At 33.2% G+C, this 8,882-nt stretch overlaps 1 protein-coding gene across 2 annotated transcripts in view; it reads left to right on the top strand.

Moving 5' to 3' along the window:
- lingo3a (leucine rich repeat and Ig domain containing 3a) overlaps positions 1-8,882 on the top strand; it is a 64,245-nt gene that overhangs the window by 47,232 nt on the left and 8,131 nt on the right. The gene's annotated exons all lie outside the window — the stretch shown is intronic.

Below are 8,882 nucleotides of genomic sequence, written 5' to 3'. Positions count from 1 at the left end.
AATTTTAAGACATTTTTTATTAGGTTTTTTAATTTACAATTTTAAAATATGAAAACTGAAGCCACAGAATTGATCATCACAAGATTGTGAATGTATTTTTGAACCAATTAATCATTTAATAAGTCAGCCACTTTAGTTCTGTTAATTTTACTGTATAAATATTTTATGGATGATTAATTTTATGATTATGATATAATTATTAAAGAAAAATATTGAACATGGTATATATTACTGTAAAATGTATTACTGTGATTTATTAATGATTCATTTTAGTGGATCATTGTAAAATCAAATATTTATTTAAGAAATTTTGTCATTTCATTAAAGTTTTCATCTTTAATTTATATTTCACTAAAACTGCAGACGCTTTAATTTTCAGTCAAATGTTTGCTAGAGACTCACTCTGACTGGATCATTTAAATAAGTGAGTTGTTTACAGTATACTTCTTGATCAAATCATTTGAATCAGCTAGCTGCCATGGTCACACAGAATGTTTCTATTCATACACATGCAAATGCGGCACAATCGCATTTTGCATGCTCAAACTCAAGTGGGACCACACTTGATCAATCAATTGTTTACTGAAGATTCATCGTAACCCAATATGTTGAATCATTGATTGCAGTCTCACTCTGAGTGGATCATTTCAATCAATGAACTGTTAACAGGATATTCTCTGACCGAATCATCTAAATCAGCCAGTCATTAAAATGAGAGACTATCTGACCGAATCATTCAAATCATTCAGTCGTTAACAGGAGGCTCTCTCTGACTGATTGGATCATTCAAATCAGTGAGTCATTAAAAAGAGACTCTGACTGGATAATTCAAATGAGTGAGTCATTAATAGAATGAATCATTCAAATTAGATCTACTCTAACCGTCAAGCTACAATAATTCAAAGTAGTTTTGGTTAGCGAAAAACAATCCTACATGAATGATGCCATGAATGATTGTCTGTTTATATTAAGCCATCATGATATCCACATTTAGTTAGTACCAACCCCAATCTTTTAACCTAATTATCTAGTTCCTGCATCATCAGGCCATGAATTCTGACTAACCGGAGCAAAGATAATATCTGATAAATATCATCATGTCAGGTAGAGCATACGCCAATTAAATTAGCGTGATTGTAAGCTAATAAAGGTGGAAATGTTGTATTTTTGTTGAAGGTTGTCCATCAGGTAGCTGTGGTGGTTTTCTTTGTGCTGGTTGCTCATGTTCATGAACCATGATAACCTGAATAATTCATGCCATCAGGAAACTGAGCAATGTCAATTGTTGCTCGCATAGAGAGGGCCTTTCTGTTCTCACCTGTATTAAATATGCATGTTAAACATGTCATGTTCCCAGCCGGTGTCTTTCTTTCTCGAAATACAATTGATACTCGATCCCCTCAAGAGTTGTGTGTGATTGTCCTGTGCCGCTTCTACGATAGCATGTCATCTCTCATTAGCTCTTAGCTGATTAGCATGCCTGTTCACGAGCCCGATCAGGCAAAGCTTTGTGAATGTTTTTAACCAGTTTTTATTTTTAAATGTGGTATGATTTTTTTTTCTGTTTATAGATTAACTATTGTTGTACTATATTTAAAAATCTAATTGGGATTGGATAACAATACAGTAAAATATTCTGATATTAGCTGTCTTTATAGTTAACTTGCATAAACAAATGTATTAGAAAATTCATTCATTCATTTTCCTTCGGCTTAGTCTCTTTATTCATCAGGTGTCACCACAGCGGAATGAACCGGCAATTTATGCAGCATATATTTTAAGCAGCGGATGCCCTTTCAGCCACAACCCAACACTGGGAAACACCCATTTACACTCATACACGACGCACAATTTAGCTTGCCCCAATTTACCTATATCGCATGTCTGTGGGGAAAACCGTAGAACCCGGAGGACCTTTTTGCTATGAGGTGACAGTGCTAATCATTGAGCCACCAGGTCACCTCGTATTAGAAAATATTATTTAAAAAATAATTATTATATTTATTTGATTATGCTGGTTGTTATTTTTATTATGCAAATATGAACAAAAGACAATCCTGCTGTAATATTTTACTGTAAAATAAAAGTATCATTTTAACATAGTATTTTATCATTTAATACAAATATATTTAAAATAGTATAAGTTATTATACAGGTAAACTAATTTCATTATTTAGCATTTTCAAAATTAATTGTTTTAAAATGATTTTATGGTTTATTGAAAACAAAGTAATAATTATCATTATAAATATTTAGCATTCCTATAGTAGTATTTCACTGTACAACTATTTATTCATTTCCTTTTCAGCTTAGTCTCTTTATTAATCAGGGGTCACCACAGCTGAATGAACCGCTCAGTATAAATCTTTATTTATTTATTTTAGTTCCAAATAATTTCTTCTTAATCACGCTAAACGCTTTGGTAATTCTATTTACAACTTTATTTAAAAGTTGTTGATTTTAAGTGTATATGTGGATTAAATACACTTTCCCAGCACCAGCTTCAACCAATGAGCTTCAAGTTTGGGTGTATTACTACCTTTTTTTTTTTTTTTTTTTTTTACAGCAAATGAGAATATAATCTTTGGAAATAATCTTTACTATTCAATTGCTTCAACTTTATGATGATCTTTACCATATACTCACCATCAGTGTTGGGGAAAGTTACTTTTGAAATGCATTACAATATTGAGTTACTGCCCCAAAAAAGTAACTAGATGCCTTACTTAGTGACTATTTGTGGTAAGTAATGAGTCGGCCCACATGGAATCTGCGTGCACAGAATTCCGCAGATTTTTTGCCCATCATTGATTCTGTTTATTTACTTGTGTAAATGTGTGTAAATTTATATTTATTCAGTTTTTAAGTTAATTTCAGTAATAATTTTGGCTAATATGAAAGTGCTCTTAGAATTTATTTATAAGTAGATTTTTTGTAGATTTATTATATAAAAGCCTTGCTTTGTTAACCAAATACCGGAGATCTAATTGGATTTGCACTGTAAGCATTAAATACAAGTTAAAAAGGTATTACTTTTTAGTTCATATATTAAGGTTTTAGTTATGATACTCCCAAAGTCATTCCGCTTAATCTGACAGATTTTTAACAAAATTCTGGGCAGAAATAGCAAAAAAGGTCAGCAGATTCTGTCCAGCCCTAGTAATGAGTTACTTTTGCGTTACTTTTTCCTTTCCTGTCTGAGGCTTGATCTCTTACAGAACTTGCAGAGCTTTTATTATTATTTTTTAATAGGGGCTTTGCTATTAACAACACACTGTATAACCTTTGATTACCTTTAAAAAAAAAAACATATAAAATAATAATGTAGGATAATCTTCTGAGAACTTACTGAGCACATGCTGTATTTACATATGAAGGAACGTTTAAAGCAATGTTTTTGCTACGTTTGTACTTTTTGTCTTATTAGTGAAGTAAAATCACTGCTCATTGAGACAATTCACTTTTTCCTTTTCTTCCATGCATAATTATAAAATAACTGCTGCGTCCCAGTTTTCATACTCTGTCCTAAAAAATATTTTAAAATAGAATTAGTATGTCCCAGCTCGTAATATGTTAAAAGTATGCCAAAGGTTCTCGGATAATTTACTATTTCCGGTCAAAATTTTAAGTGTAGAACCATCCATGGACTACTCTAACTGCTGAAATTGCCCACAGTACATTGCGTGTCGGACATGAATTCGATTAGAACTGTAAACATGGGTGAAAGGTGTAAATAAACTACAAACAGGATGGACGCGTGAGACCAACCATCAAGTAGAGAGGCTTCGGTAAAGATTTTTGTATGACTGTTAAGTAGTTAATATCTAGCCATCTGGAAAATATTTAAATCACGTTTTCTGTGTTATATTTCATCTGCAACAACTATAAAGACTTCTGAATGCATGATTATTCAAACACAAACGATTTCTCTGCATGAAAGACTTAAATTAAAGAAAATTAAATATGAAAGAAATGTGGATGATGTGTGGATGACTGACAGCTAAAAACGAATCTGTTAACGAGGAAGTTGTATGTCCCAAAGCTTGCATACTCTTCTGTTACACACTCAAAATGATATTTTTCTTAAAGTACATACTTTTAGGGCGTAGTACAAGTATGTGAATTGGGAGGCAGCAAATGAGAACACTTACCGCTGCTGCATCCTCTCATTGAGCATCTGATTCAACATGACTACAATTTTTTTTTTAAATGTGAATGAATTAAATTCAAAAGTAACTGACATTGCATTTTTTTAAAGTAACTTAAACATTATTACTTTTTATTTTTTTAAGTTTTGCATTACTTTACTCATTACTTGGAAAAGTATTATTATTACTGTATGTAACTCATGTTACTTGTAATGCATTACCCTCAACTCTGCTCATGTTGTTCCAAGCCAATATTGACCATCAACTTTAATGTTTTAAAAGGTTTTGTTCACAAAATGGAAGTCAGTGGAGTTCAAAACAGAAACATATGGACCCAATTGACTTTAATTATGCAGACAAGAAAAAGCTACACCTTTTAGAAAATTTCCATTGGATTTCTAAGGGTGTTTTCACATTCGTGGTTCTGTTCATTTGGTCCGGACCAAGGGCAACAAATAATACATTGTAGCATTTTTCTGCCGTTTTTGAGTGCATTTCACATCACACTGATTGCTTTGACCCGAACCAGTTGAAAAGAACGAAAATGCAGTCATGTGACAATTCACATCACTCATTGGCCAGATGTTATTGAACGTATTTCCTAAACTGCTTTTAGATTGGTCAGAATTAACATGTTGGAAAATGCCAGTAAACAAAGCGGCAGACACAAAATGTTGCTTTTTACTGTGGAGGGATGACTGCGCTGGCTGATTGCATCCCTGGTCATAGCATACTATATAATTTGTATACATCACTTAAAACAAACTATACATTTTGAGAATAAAGCGTGGCTGCGGCTGGAAAACAATGTTTTAATGCATTGCAAACAACGAAGGTGCATCGCAAGTCACATCAGGAGGAGGCGTAAATTAATTTAGCTAAACTGCGACATGGTTTTCTTCCTAAAATATTACCAACGATCCAGCAAGTAATGTTTCTCTCTCTCTCTCTCTCTCTCTCTCTCTCTCAATTCAATTCAATAATTGCTTTATTGGCATGACAATTGTTACAAATGTATTGCCAAAGCAGTTATAAAGTTTACATAAAAAGTAACATACATATATATATATATATATATATATATATATATATATATATATATATATAAAATGATATTTATATATAATAATTAAATAAAATATCAACAATACATCATATTCAATATATCACATTAATATTCAATATATTATATTATTATTCAACATTAATTTTTCATACAAATCAATACAAAAATAGATCAGAATAAACAACATTTTTAGGATAAAACAGTAATAAAAACAATAATAATCAGTATATTTACAATGATTGATTTATAATCATCTAGGTGTGTGTGTGTCTCTCTCTGTTTAAAATTGTTGGTAAAGCACCGTCAACAAATATTTTTCCTCCACACACCATAAGATAGGACAGCGCATCGGACTATGGCAGCTGGATTAGTCCAAAAAGGTGCAGGTCTTTTTGTGGTTGGGTCTGTTTTAGTTCGGATCATGTTCTCACCACCAACAAACCGCTCTAGGGTCATTTGAAAGCATACTGCGACCACCTCTTTTAGGAGGTCTCAGTTTGCTTTTTTTAGTTCACTTTTGGTGCGCACTCGAGCTACATTCACACCTGCCAAAATGAACCGCACCAAGAGTGAAAACAAACTAATGTAATTTAACTGAACTAAAAAAAGGCAGGTGTGAAAACACCCTATGGAAGAACAAGTCATTTAATTTTGCACAACACAAGGGTCATTTCTGGTCAAAGTTGCACCTTTAAGTTTCTCAAATAGTCCTAAAAAAAGTTACAGTCTTTCACACTTCACACCGCCAGCATTGCGCAGTCACCACTCCACATTAGTTCTCTCCTTAAATTCTGAAATGTCTCCTGAATCCGAGAACATCCCTGGTCTCAGTTGGCCTGTGTTCTCCTTGTCGTCTTTTGTTTGGCCAAGGGTAGCGCTGACGTCCCCTAGAGACGGCACCCTAGGGGACTCGACATTCACCCTGCGCATCCGTCATTTGGCCCGTCTTCATCCTCGCTCTGACTGTCTCCTCGCGGGCCACTGTTGGGCTTCCCAGAGCTGCTCATGATAGATGGGTTTGCGGAGCAGCGGGAGACAGAATCAGGAGGATACGTGCGGTTATGTAAAGAGAGATGTGTGGGCAGCGTTTGAAATCGATGCGAGTTGAAGAGTGCCATCAGCAGCACTAAACTAGCACAGATCCAGCGGTGATATATAGGAAAGCTGACGCCTCCACACACTTCCTTTCACGAACTCTTGCACCTGCCCTCCAGATTTTTTTCTTTTTTTTTCCACATCCAGTGTGTGTGTGTGTGTGTGTGTGTGTGTGTGTGTGTGTGTGTGTGTGTGTTCATTATTCCTTTTAATGTGCTTTCTCTCTAATTAAGGTAGTGCTAGGTTGCTTTAATTTGCTCCCGGTCTGTATCATCATCTGTTTAAGTGGTGTTTTTTTTTTTTCAACCTAGAGAGTCTCTCTGATGTTTGTGGGATATTATTGTGCTGCTGTTTTTCTTTCTCATCATTAAACCTGGTGTGTTATGTCTATGATGATGTCCTGAATTTGACACCTTTTTTAGACTCAAAACAAGCATTCTTTGAAAATGTAGAAGGGTTTTTGTTGTTGTCTGGATTGAAATAGTATACTTTTGATTTTACTTGACTTTAGGCTTTTTATGGGTGCGTAAAGGCAATTTTTTTCAGGTAAAAAGATTATTTTTTCAGAAGACTTTTTTATTTTTTCATTAGATTTTTTTCTAATGAAGTAGAATTAAATTAGTGTAGTTTATGAAGCCACGGCATTACAAAATATCAAACTAGAGTTTTTTATTATTTGTTATTTTATTGATCATAACACTGATCATATATTATGAAATATTTTTGACATATTTTGTTTTTTGTTAGGTTTTAATCATTAATCAATATGAGCTTTTTTGTGTTTTAACCCTTTATTTATGCAACGACAGCCATTTGGTTGCATGAAAAGTGTGAAATTATTTGTGTAAACAGTGGCTTTTTTATTTATTGTTTATGTTGCAGTTGTTGTCTTTGATAAAGTTCAAAAATACAATTTAAGGAAAACAATTTAGTGATGTTATGTACATGTTTATTACATACATATGCAAGCTCCAGTATTTAACAACCACAATAACAATGGTGGATTATATTCCTGCTGACAAAGTTTCTTTTAAGTGACATACTCATCTGCTGGCCAGGCATTCATAATAAAAAAAAAAAATTGTCTATATATATATTACTTAAATATATCATGGCTATCAGCCAATCAGATTCAAGAACCAGAAAGAACTGTTGTATAATATATATTTAAGCACTATCACACGACTAGCAGTGCAATGTGGCTGGATATCAGTACTGGTGGGAGGCGTGCGTTGGCACGAAGCTGTAGGCCAAGTGCCTTAGTGTCAATGTACAGCCACATCGCCCTGCTATGAGTGTAATATTGCTTTTATACAACAGTTTGACGGCGTAATTGTGTATATAAATAAGAAAATTAAACACAGAGTCTAAAAAACTACTTTCTTCTGCCATTCCTTCACATCTGCAGCTGATGTCAGAACAGCAGAAACCATTGCTTCCTCCCAAATGTCACTTTAGAGCTAGTTTTTGAATGATTCTCTAGCGTAATGTCTAAAATTATGACAAAACAGGTGATTTTACTCACATTTTACGATTATAAGACTGAACAACAGCATGAAATGCCATCCGTCTAGTGACATTTCCCGGTACTTCTCTATTGCAATTGGGAGATCATTAACCCAAAGAAAAGCCAAAGCAGCGCAAACACTACCAGATTACACTACAACATACAAAAGAGAGAGATCGACATAGATTGTAACTGTCCTGTTTTATAATGATTTGATCAGCTGTAGTTTGAAATTACGAGTTTGGGCTTTTAAATTATTACTATTTAAAATAGGCAGTGTCCTTATAAATAAACTGCATAGTTGCAATCGAACTACATTCATGTCTAAAAAAGCCTCAAAAGTACATTATGTTGTCCAACAGCTGCATTTTTTGTCAAACTGTAGTGTTTATTGATCTGAGTGAGCTGTTATTGCGGAAAATTGCACAGCTAACAGCCAATCAGATTCCAGAACCAGACAGAACTAGATATTTTTCAAGACACTTCTATACAGCCTAAAGTGACATTTAAAGGCTTAACTAGGTTAATTAGGTTGATTAGGCAGGATAGGGTAATTAGGCAAGTTATGGTATAACCATGGTTTGTTCTGTAGACTATTGAAAAAAAAATAGCTTAAAGGGGCTAATAATTTTGTCCTTAAAATTGTTTTAAAAAAAATTTAAAACTGCTTTTATTCTAGCCACAAAAAACAAATTACTTTCTCCAGAAGAAAAAATATTATCAGACATACTGTGAAAATTTCCTTGCTCTGTTAAACATAATTTGGGAAATATTTTAAAAAAAAAAAAGTCAAAGGGGGATAATAATTCAGACTTCAACGGTGTATATAAATATATATAAGTGAGTTGTTTATTTTAAATGATTAAACAATTCGACTCCTTGGGATTATAAAGTTCTATCTGTGTTCTGAATGATTTTGAAATAATGAGCTTTTAAGTTTTTGCATACCATAGCAAACAATATATGTATATCATTATTTTTAAATAAAGTCTTAAAATGTAAACAACTTTTTAAAAATCCCTTAATGTAAATATGTTGTCATTTAATAAAAATGTCAACTCAAATT

The sequence above is a fragment of the Danio rerio genome, chromosome 22 (assembly GCF_052040795.2).
Source record: "Danio rerio strain M-AB ecotype USA chromosome 22, GRCz13ab, whole genome shotgun sequence".
Taxonomy (NCBI): domain Eukaryota; kingdom Metazoa; phylum Chordata; class Actinopteri; order Cypriniformes; family Danionidae; genus Danio; species Danio rerio.
This window is presented reverse-complemented; position numbering and strand designations above follow the sequence as displayed.